Here is a 12,238-nt window from a genome sequence, read left to right on the forward strand (position 1 = left end):
AAAGAAGATCATAGCCAACACCTCCGACAGATTTTAGAAACCCTGCGGGCTGAAAGGTTGTATGCGAAACTCTCCAAGTGTGAGTTCTGGCTCCGCAGTGTGAACTTTCTGGGGAATGTAGTCAGTCAGGAAGGGATACATGTGGATCCCTCCAAGATCAAAGCAATCGAAAACTGGGCGAAGCCTTTAACGCCAACATAAATTCGCCAATTCTTGGGTCTTGAAGGCTACTACCGAAGATTCATTCAGAACTTTTCCAAGATAGCCAAACCCCTCACCACATTGATGCAAAAAGGCGTACCCTTCAACTGGACCGAGAAGCAAGAGCTTGCCTTTCAAACCTTGAAACAAGCCCTCTGTAGTGCTCCAGTGCTATCCTTACCAGAGGGAACCGAAGACTTCATAGTTTACTGTGATGCTTCGAATCAAGGTTTAGGTTGTGTCCTTATGCAACGCGAGAAAGTAATTGCATATGCATCCAGACAACTGAAAACACATGAAGTAAATTAAACCACGCATGATCTCGAACTGGGGGCGGTGGTCTTCGCCTTAAAAATTTGGAGGCACTACCTATATGGTACCAAGTGCACCATCTTTACATACCACAAGAGCCTCCAGCACATTCTAAATCAAAAGGAACTAAACATGAGGCAGCGGAGATGGGTTGAACTGTTAAACGATTATGAGTGCGAGATCAAATACCATCCATGTAAGGCTAACATGGTAGCCGATGCCCTGAGCCGAAAGGAGTATTCAAGTCGTCGTGTGAAGACTCTGTCAATCACCATCCAATCTCATCTAGCCTCACAAATCAAAGAAGCCTAATTGGACGCATTGAATCCGGAGAATGTCGCTAGTGAATCACTACGTGGAATGGAGAAGGAGCTCGAAGTTAAAGACGACGGAACTCACTACTTCATGAATAGAATCTGGGTTCCCAAAATTTGGGGATTCAGAGAGGTAGTCATGCATGAAGCCCACAAGACACGATATTCTATTCATCCAGGGTCAGATAAAATGTACTTGGATATCAAGCAGCAATATTGGTGGCCTAATATGATGGCAGAGATAGCCACTTTCGTGGGCAAGTGTCTTACTTGCGCCAAAGTGAAAGTGGAATAACAAAAGCCCTCGGGACTATTGCAACAACCAGTGATACCCGAGTGTAAATGGGAAAGGATTACTATGGACTTCGTGACCAAATTGCCAAAGACAGCGGACGGATTGGATGCTATCTGGGTAATTGTCGATAGATTAACAAAATCCACTCATTTCCTGCCAATAAAAGAGTCCTACAAGATGGAAAAGCTGACCCGAATCTACATCAAGGAGGTTGTGAGACTCCATGGAGTGACAGTATCTATTATCTCGGATCGAGATAGCAGATTCACTTCAAGATTCTGGCAATCTCTTTAGAAGGAAATGGGAACACAGCTAGATATGAGCACTGCCTACCACCCACAGACGGATGGTCAGAGTGAGCGTACCATCCAGACACTCGAGGATATGCTCCGAGCTTGCGTGATTGACTTCGGCAAATCATGGGATGCCCACTTGCCTATGATTGAATTTTCTTATAACAACAGTTACCACACGAGTATCAAGGTTGCTCCCTTCGAGGCTCTTTATGGTCGTAAATGCAGATCGCCCCTATGCTGGGCTGAGGTGGGTGAGACTCAACTAGCAAAAGGGCAATCGCCGGCCAGTGCTCTTATAGGACCTGAAATCATCCGTGAAACGAACGAAAAGATAGTTCAAATCAAAGCTCGACTTCAGGCATCGCGAGACCGACAAAAGAGCTATGTTGACAAGCGGCGAAAGCCACTAGAATTTCAATTCATGGATCGCGTGTTTTTAAAGGTCTCTCCTTGGAAGGGAATGATTCGCTTTGGGAAACGAGGAAAATTGAACCCGCGATACATTGGACCGTTCGAGATTCTTGCCCGGATTGGTCCAGTGGCTTACAAGCTGCAGCTACCTGCCGAGCTCAGCAACATACACCCAGTGTTTCACATCTCGAATCTGAAAAAGTGTCTATCAGATGAAACCCTTGTCGTTCCTTTGGAAGAGATTGAGATAAACGAGAATCTCCTGTTCGTCGAAGAACCAGTCGAGATTATGGATAGGGAGGTGAAGCGTACAAAGCAAAGACGCATTCCGATTGTGAAGGTTCGATGGAGCGCTAAACGTGGACCAGAATTCACGTGGGAACGTGAAGACCAAATGAAGCAAAAGTACCCTCACTTATTCTTTCCTTCACAAACCTAGTTCTCAAAAGAATTTCGGGACGAAATTCCCTCTAACGGGGGGATGATGTCACAACTAGCATTTTAGCTAGGAAATTCTATTCTTGTGTAATCATTTAACCATTGCAAAACATATACTCTAAGTAAATATCACCCATGGCTCATTTAAATTCACCTCTCATGTTCAACAAAGAGTCTGAAAACCCTAAGAATACCGGTTTAAGTCCATATTGGACTAGGATTTTCTTATTGGGCCTAATGGACCAATAAGCATTCAATTCAACTATTTTGGGCTTGGAAACCCTATTTGGACTCTAAATGGACCCAATCCACAAATCTATAACATCTTGGACCATTTGGGCCTAGAAGGATTCATTCTAACCCTAATGGGCCTTATTGGGCCATAACTAATCCAATTAATCCTAGTAAGCCATAAATCCATTCTTTTATGCCATTTTGGGCCGTGAGCTACCCTAAAGGCCCAATGGGCCGAAAAGTAATTATTGGGCCTCATAATTTCGAACCAAGGCTAAAAATGGGCCAAGCTAATCTACCTCCCTTCTCTTTAGCCCATTTTTGGCCCAAGTAAAATAAAAAAAAAAGAAAAGAGAAATGGCTAATTATCCAAGCCATGCCACCTCACTAATACATGGAGGTAATCCATGCAAATTACCCACTAAACAAATACCCAATCCCATACATCTATGCATCTATCACAACTTAATCTCTCTTCCCTCTCTCTTTTCTTCCTCTCGGCCGAAGTTAAGCACACACACACCAAATTCTCTCAAACACTCACAGAACACTCCTTCCTTTCCTCTCTAATTTTTGAGATTTTGAGCATCTTCAAGAAGGTTTTCACCACCAAAAATCATCATTTCTTGGTAAGTCTTTACACATTCAAGTTATATAACTTCATTCTCATGCTAGATCACTCCTTCTAAGCAAGTTTTTGGTGATCATACTCCTAGAAACCTCCTAAGTTCGAGATCCACCCAAGAAAGCTTGCTAGGACCAAAAATCTCTTCATCTCTTCTTCAAAACCGAAACACCAAAGCAAAGATGAGTTCATACCCCCTTGTTTTCGGTTTTCACATAATTTTTGGGGGAGAATACAAGTAAAATGTGTAGATCTATGTGTTATATGCATGTCTTGTGTGATTTCTTAGTTTATTTTGTAAAAATGTGTTAGATCTTAACAAATCTCGACATCATAAGTAACATGGAGTTAAGATCTATGAACTAAGACACCTTACACATCATATTATCAAGTTAAAAGTGTTTATATGTTGAAGATATAAAAATTTAAGGCAAAAACCTTGTTAAGGGTCAAAATTGTCAAGAAAACAAAAGATAAGGGAAAAAAGTGACATTTATGTTTTTATAAGGACCAAACAGGTCCTACTTGTATAAAAATGGATTTTTATGATAAACATGCTTTCCAAAGGGGCAAAAATGTAAATTTTAGCTTAATGGGCCAAACATTTGGGCCTCACGGTTTTGGGCCCAAATTTGCAAAAAAATGAAAGTTTTGGGATTAAAAATGTTATTTGACCAAAGTTTGAGTCATAAATGTAAATAAACCAAATTTAGGGGTGAAAATAACATTTATTTCTAAATGGGACCAAAAATGTAACTTTTATCAAAATTGGGCCGAAAGTGTAAATTTTTACAAACAAGGGGCTGAAAATGCACTTTTCTGCAAAACTGGGCCATAAATATCAAAATATAAATTTTTGGACTAAAACCGTGAATTTCTAAACATTTGGGACGAAATTACAAATTTTTATAAATTATGGACTAAAGTGTTATTTTTACAAAACTTTGGGCTTTAACTGAAAATTTGAGGTTTATTGGCCAAAAATGTCGTTTTTACAAAAAGGAAGACTTTTTATAATCAAGTTAGTAAACCTCGAGCTAAAATAAACAACGAAACAATAACGAATGAACGAAATACGTCGATAACAATTTTATTGGGCCTAATATTCGCATTACATGGCCAATGGACCTTTAGGGCCCATTCAAGTGTATATTGAGCCCAATATTTTCCATGACATGTTTATTGGGCCTTGCGACCCATTTACATGTTAATTTGGGCATGAGTTATGGGTCACATGTTTGTTGGGCCTTGGTGGTCCAATTACATGCCTATTGGGCCCAAATTACCCTTTTACATGTTATTGGGCCTTTGTGGTCCATTTACATGCTAATTGGGCTTGGAGTGAAATTCACATGCTTAGTAGATCGTAACTATACATTTACATAATTATTGAACTTCGTATACTTATATATGTACCTTTGGATTTGATAACATACAACATACACGTAAACATTAAACATAATACGAAAGGTTGAGAATCTAGTGAGACGTGTCGGTTGGCCCTTTTGAGTGTACAATCGTAGCCTGTAGTTATAACCAGAGTTTCCTAGAGGGAGAGCGGTAGTTTGTGTATAGATCTATATAGGGTGACCCCCCACGCCTTAGCTGTTCGCTACAGCAAGACTAGGCCAGTCTAGGGCGACAAAACCTTGAGCAAATACCGGCATTTGGAAAAAATGCCAAGACATGCAACCTAGTCATTATCATGTATGGTTATAACGGCTCATATACAATACCAATTTAACATTTCGAAGATTAACCCTTCGACTGTGTCAATACGAAATAACTTCATTAATGATCCAAGAACCTCGACATTATTATAAATAAGAAAATATCGGATTTTCTGGGGAAATGCTATTATTCAATTATCACTTACTTACAATACAAAGAAATCTAAACTACATTCATATGCGTTACTACTACGAAATTCACACATGCATCTATACTTGATTTTCACATCATTTTCAGACAACTTACAGAAAATATCGGATTTTCTGGGTTTTTACAAAAGATACAAAGACTTTTATCCAAACATACTTACGAACTCACCAACATTATATATGTTGACCGTTTTCAAAATAACTTGTATTCTCAGGTAATCGTTAAGCAGGAAGATTTTCAAGTATGTATGGATTTATTTTGTGTAACATCACTCAGTGTACTATTAATACTTTGAACTTATGTAATTTATAACAATGTACTTGATGTGAACAATACTGGTTGTTATATGTAATGTTGGTGATGAATGCGTTATGTTTCATGTATATTCATTGTGATGATAATTCAATTGTTAGTCACACGAGCCCCCGGACGTTTCCGCCGTCTGATTCGGGGGTGTGACACAGGTGCTTCCAGTTCGAAAGGGAAAGGTCCTGTGACATCCCCAATTTCACGGCCAGAAAAGACCGATTTTGTTTATGCTTTATAAAAATCAGAGTACCCTTTTAATAAAAATATTGCGGAATTTGTTCCCAGAAAATACATGATAAATACTTTATCAAAGCATTTCCGAAGAAATGTATTTTATTCATTTAAAACATTTGGGATGTCATCGTCAATACTGAAACATAAGCATAAACAAACCTTACATTCATTTACACTAGTGATCTACATCTCCTTTTAATCTCTCAGTGTAAAGTAGCTTCGTATCGACACCTGTGATACAAATAAACTTTAGTGGGTCAGGTTGGGAAACCCGGTGAGTACATAGGTTTTTAACCCACAATAATATAATTATTATATTTAATCATCAAACAATCAACCCAATTACCCATCCCCATTATCTTCTTTAATCTTAAGGATCTACCCTAAGAATCATCTATCCTTCATTCCTAAGGATTATCCTAAGGAATAGGCACGAAGTCCATCGCTGCGCGAGGTTTATACTACAAGCACTAACGAACGTCGATCCCCACGTACTGATCATATACAATGATCTTACAAGATCTAGCCTAAAGGATCGATATGAACAACAAACTGACGAAGCTGCTTCGGAAATTCCCTAGCAGCAAACAAGGATCGATAAAGACATCAAATGAGGGGAATGAAATAAGTTTCACCACGAACCTTCGTTCGTAAAAGAAAGAACCACAATACAATTAAGTCAGGGGTAGTTATCTAGATAACAGTGCCTAGCAGTGGTCCGAATATCATGAGGTATTTTACCCCCAGACTCATATCCAGCATCGGTCTGAATATCGTGAGGTATTTTACCCCCAGACTCACCCTATCCAGCATCGAACTTTGCCTAGCAGTGGTCTGAATATCATGAGGTATTTTACCCCCAGACTCACCCTATCCGGCATCGAACTTTCATGAGGTATTTTGCCCCCAGACTCACCCTATCCGGCATCGAACTTTGCCTAGCAGTGATCTGAATATCGTGAACGGAAACGCTGACACATGAAGCTCGTCCGATCACTTCATAAAAGAAACGAAGACTCCAAAGCTCTTTAAAATAAAAAGTATAGGGAAAATACTAATAAAGTACTCACGTACGCTCCCGTACCCCGACACACAATAGTGTAAAAAAGAAGAACTTTGTACATGATACTTATCGGATGAACACATAGTTCAAAAATACCTAATCCATACTCCCGGATTAATAACAAATAACTATGTCTATACTCTGCTAGATGACTAGATCATCTTAAACATCGATACCTCTCATCAATTTTTATTTCATCACACATCATCTAATTCATCTACCCATGTTTTACCCAGCATATTTGTAGATATAAAATACATATACAGTTTAAATCATTTAAAACGTATAAAATCGATCATCCATCATAGACAACAAATATTCAGATAATATGCACACATATCACATAATTTTATATAAAATACTTCATATCTATGTGTAAGATGAAAATAATATGCACTCACCTTAGCGTGAGTTGATAGAATCTAACTAAACACGGTCAGCGGTTCGTGATCGGCGGGCTCGGGACGCGGAACGGCTTTAACAAACGAGAGAGAGGAAAGAGGTTTTGGTGTAAGAATGGCTGAGGTCGAAATGGCTATTTATAGGCTAATTTTTGGCCCCTCATGTTGTGAGAATTCATTGCTCACGTCGTGAGCCATGCCTGCTCACCTCGTAGCTTCGCCACCTGCGTTCTAGGTTTGCATAGTGTCCGTTTGACTCCTCACGTCGTGAGAATTGATGCTCACGTCGTGAGCCCGTTCCGTAGACTTGCCATCTGCATTCTAGCCTTGAAAAGTGGCGTTTTGACTCCTCACGTCGTGAGAATTAGTGCTCACATCGTGAGCCCAGTCAGATTAGGGTTTCTGACACGTGTCATGCTCTTAGACAACTACAACTTCTGAAGGCCATAACTTGTGCATACGAGCTCCGTTTTTGACGTTCTTTATATACACGCGAAGGTGGAGACATAATCTAAAACTTTCATTTAGAATCCTAAGGCTAAAAAGTACTCTATCATAAACTCACTTTTTATGATTCCCGGTGTCGTGTCGGTTTTGTCGCGAAACTTCGACAGGTCATAACTTCTTCGTTATAATTCGGATTTCAGCGTTCTTTATATGTACGGAAACCTTGTGACATATACTACAACATAGTTAAGATTATTTATTCTAGATAATCCTCTATCAAAAAGTCATTTTTGACGCTTATCGTCACTAAATTGACTAGCCCGAATCTGCGGGCGTTACAGGTCCGACTTGATCGCAGCGCATCCACCCATGTTTCCGCATCGTGATGATTTTGGGATTGTACTATGATAACTGTTTTCTTATAAAATTACTTTTGAATATTTGGATAAGCAGATATTGGATGTTGACTTAAAGATAATTAATATTTTTGTTGAATTAAAAATGAAATTTTTACCTCATAATTTTCCGGATGTTATATATATATATATATATATATATATATATATATATATATATATATATATATATATATATATATATATATATGTTTAGGTTCATTTGAGACCATGTTAATTTTGTGAGAGCGTGAGATGCAATCTAAAAGTAAATTTAAAATGCAAAATAAAAAGAAAAATCCGAAAAAAAAATTTAATTATTATTTTCGTCATTTTATTTACCTAAAAAAATAAAATAAAAATAAAAAATATAAAAAATTACCGTTTTTTTTTAAAATACGATAAATATTTTATTAGAATATTACACTGTAAATATTCTAATGTGAATTTTAAGATGGTAGAATATTCTTGTATTCTACTAGATTTGTCAGATATATAAAATATTCTAATATTCTACTAGAATATTTCACAAATATTTCAAAAAACGGTAATTTTTTTATTTTTTAGTAAATATAAATGACAAAAATAATATTTCAAAAAAAAATTTCGAAAAATTTCAAATATTTTTCATTTTAAAAATGTTAGGGGCAAACACGTAACGAAAACAAATAGTAGGGACTTTCCGAGTTAAAAAAATAAGTTAGGGACCAAACGTGCAAATTACCCCAAACCATAGGGAACATTCGTGTAATTACTCTTTTTTATCTACAAAATGAGTAGCTATGATTACGTCTCCCCGTCTCACAAAATATAATGGTCTCACATGAACCTAACTATATATATATATATATATATATATATATATATATATATATATATATATATATATATATATATATATATATATATAAAGATAGGTACCCGAAAAATCAAAACTATATCGTTTGATTAAGGAGTATGATTTATCTCGGTACCTGATTCTTTCTTTATTTTTCTGAGGACTTCGTCCTAACATGTCTTTCCTGATTCTTTGCCAAAAATTGAATCTTTCTTATTTCATATAACTAATTCCAGAACATTGGTTCTTGACTAATCTCAGGAACATTGTTTTTCATTTTATTTCTCAGGTTCAAGGCATCTCCCATCAACGACCATGGTTCCATTGAATGGGCTCACCATCTACCTTATTTCACGACCATGGCTTGTCCGTAAAGATGTTTACTTTGTACCATCGGTTGCTTCAGTCGCTCTTGGGTTGTGGAGTGGAAATTACATGAAATGCTTAATCAAAGGGGAAAGTGGAATCAAAGCTTTATCTCTCGAAGACCAAAAGATGAATGGATTAGATAGAGACACTTAATAGTATATGTTTGATCAATTGACTTCTAAAGTGGCTGGTATCGTGCCTTATGGTACTAAACCTGGACATTTCAATAAAGCATTATGGCTCGATTCAGTAGGTGTAATTTGGGTAAAGTTAGTGTTTTGATATAGGGGAATTATGAAAGTTTAACTTGCACCCACCAGGTGTTTGACATAATGCCAACAAGAAGAACGAGGCATGCATTTTGGAGACCTTATAGGGGTACTTCCGTCGTTCGTTTTTATTTCATTTCAATGTTTATCAGAAGTCCTTTTATCCTTTTGTTGTTGCTATCATTCAAAAAAAGGCAAACAATATTGGAATACATGGATCAAGAACTCAAAAGCTAGATAGAAAAAACAAAGCAACCATTTAGTAAAAGTGAAGTTTAACGTCTAATGATCCAACTTCTTCAAGGTTTATCTTTTCTTCATGAGAATTGGGTGATTCATAGAGATTCAAAGACGTTAAACTTGCTTCTGGAGAAAAATGGTGATTTAAAGATTTGTGATTTCGGTATGTCAAGACAATACGGGAATCCATTGAAGCCGTATATTGTGTTGATGGTGACACTTTGGTACACGACGCTTGAGGTTTTGCTAGGGATGAAAAATAACACAACTGCCATTGACATGTGTTCTGTGGGTTGAATAATGGGGGAGTTGTTGTCAAAGAAGCCTCTCTTTGATGGGAGTATGGAGATTGAGCAGATTGATTAGATTTTTAAGACACTTAGGACACCGAATGAGAAGATATGGAATAGGTATTCAAATTTGTCGGGGGTAAAACCGTCTTGTGTGAAGCAGAATTGTAATAATGCATTTTTACTATGGTTAAAGTCGGATTGGAGTAGGAACTTGGAAGGGGAATAAGGGGTGTTTTAGGTTTTAACATGTTGATTCTTCATTTGGTTCATATGGTTCTTTTGTACATTGTCATTCTAGTTGTAATTGGATGCATTTTGTAATCTTATTAATCAAATTCATTTATGTCATCTCTTTTTTGTTATTTTATTTTATAGTAGCCAACATTATTAATCAAAATCATTTCTGACATTTCAAGATATAGTCCCATAAACAACATATTCAATAAGCTAAAAAGCACCAACTGTTACGGCAAATATATCAACAATCAAATGGCATAAATCAATAAAACTATGTTTCTGTTTCTCACATTAACCCAACAAACATATATTTGAAATCAAAGAGCAAAAAGACATACAAAGATTATCACGGCTTCCAGAGAATACAAACTCCTTCATTGCACCAACAACTATAATTGTTTACAAATTTATAATAATAGAAAACAAATACAATCATTGAAAAAACTTTCTCCATAATCTTGTTAATTAAGAAGTCTTTATGAAGAAAACTCAACTTGAAAAAGGTCTCATTACAGGTGATAAGATTTTTTAAAGTTTGCTCATTTAAAAAAAAAGCTCCTTATTGTGAATGTTCTGATGGTGATGGTGAGCATGCGTTACTTTCACAGTATCTACATTCATCCAGGTCTTCTGACATTGGTGAATACTGCAATAACAGTTCATCCCTGAAATAAAAAAACCAAATTTTTTTTTATCAAATTCGAGTTTCATTCTTTCTTTCTTGATGATAAAACAAATAGAGTGATAGTTTGTTTACCTTAGATAAAACATGTTGTTAGATCTTGCTGGATGTCAGATCTTGCTGGAGAATCCATCAGGTTTTAAGGATGGGAGTCTCCTACTGATAGCCTATTTAAGCTGGAAGCCATTATCTACACAATATGTCCCACAATATCTTAGTTACACTCCATTGTTTTCCTTATCAAATAGATGATATAATGAATGAAAATTTCAATGTTTTTTTGTCACTTAAATAAGAAAAGGATCATCAATTATAGATATAGAATAATAACAACTGCATCATCTCCTACAGTTGAGATATTATTTCACAGATCCAATAGCCAAATAGTTAACAGCCTAGGCTTTAGTTCAACTTCCATAGCAAAGCACCAAAGTCATTTTCAATTATTAAATAATTGAACTTGCCAAATTCGGATAAGTAATTAGGGTGCGGGATGTAATTGATATAGCCATGAGAATCCAAGTATATCATCGATCATTTTTCCCAAGATACTTAAAAGGTTCATTCATCAAATTCATCTACTTTACCCCCAAATTCTAGTAAGTTTATTCAGATATACTAGAAAAGATGGTAAATCCAGTCATATTTGCAAGTGACGACCCGATTAAAACTTTGCGGGACAAGATTTAAGGTGTACGATCTCGCACAATCGTGAATATAGGTCACAAATCAGACATTATTCACCTGACCCTCATAATCCGTCCGAATTTCATGCCCTCAAAATATAAACAACTTACCTCGCTGAGATAACGTTTATGGGAATGAAGATTGTCGATGTAAGCCTCATCTTCAGGATTCGTACTCCGTTTAAGCTTATGTGGATGATGATGGAGAAGCAGTTACAGAGGCAAATACATTTACACGATCAGAGAGGCAAAGGGGAAAAGCTTGTGAAGTTAGTTGCTATCAAAACGCTAAAACGCCGTAGTTTAATATTTGGGTCCCTGATATTATATACCTCTTTGGTATATTCACTTTTCTATATATATATATATATATATATATATATATATATATATATATATATATATATATATATATATATATATATAAACCATATATAATGATGGGGCCAAATTTTTTTAAGACAATTGTCTTAAAATACAAGGAGAAGGGTTTATGGCCATTGGATAAAAAATGAATGGCCTAGATACTAAATTTAGTGATCTATGTAAATACAAATTAACCAATAGAAACAAATGATTAAAATACAACTTAAAACAAAAATATATGCATAGCCAGTTAAAAGCACATGGATCGTCCCACCGGCCGTTGATCCACCACAACCATCCAACGATTTAAACTGAAAGCACACAGATCGCCCCCTTCTTTGTTCGTCGATGTCTCTCCTTATAACCCTCATCAAACACATCTTTGTTCCCAACATCTCTAAA

At 36.4% G+C, this 12,238-nt stretch overlaps 1 long non-coding RNA gene and 1 pseudogene across 2 annotated transcripts; one reads left to right on the forward strand and one right to left on the reverse strand.

Annotated features, from left to right (window-relative positions):
- The first annotated feature begins 8,788 nt into the window (after positions 1-8,788).
- Positions 8,789-10,227, forward strand: LOC145138374 (cyclin-dependent kinase G-2 pseudogene; annotated as a pseudogene). The gene is made up of 2 exons (XR_013721468.1): positions 8,789-8,826; positions 8,956-10,227. The product of XR_013721468.1 is annotated as a cyclin-dependent kinase G-2 pseudogene (transcript).
- Positions 10,228-10,456: 229 nt separating this feature from the next.
- On the reverse strand, positions 10,457-11,807 carry LOC145138646 (uncharacterized). The gene is made up of 3 exons (XR_013721639.1): positions 11,582-11,807; positions 10,860-10,974; positions 10,457-10,767 (listed from the first exon to the last, which is right to left on the reverse strand). It is a non-coding gene; the product is annotated as an uncharacterized LOC145138646 (long non-coding RNA).
- Between the last annotated feature and the right edge of the window lie 431 nt (positions 11,808-12,238).

The sequence above is a fragment of the Lactuca virosa genome, chromosome 9 (genome assembly GCF_052849685.1).
Source record: "Lactuca virosa cultivar CGN04683 chromosome 9, Lactuca_virosa_CGN04683_v6, whole genome shotgun sequence".
NCBI lineage: Eukaryota > Viridiplantae > Streptophyta > Magnoliopsida > Asterales > Asteraceae > Lactuca > Lactuca virosa.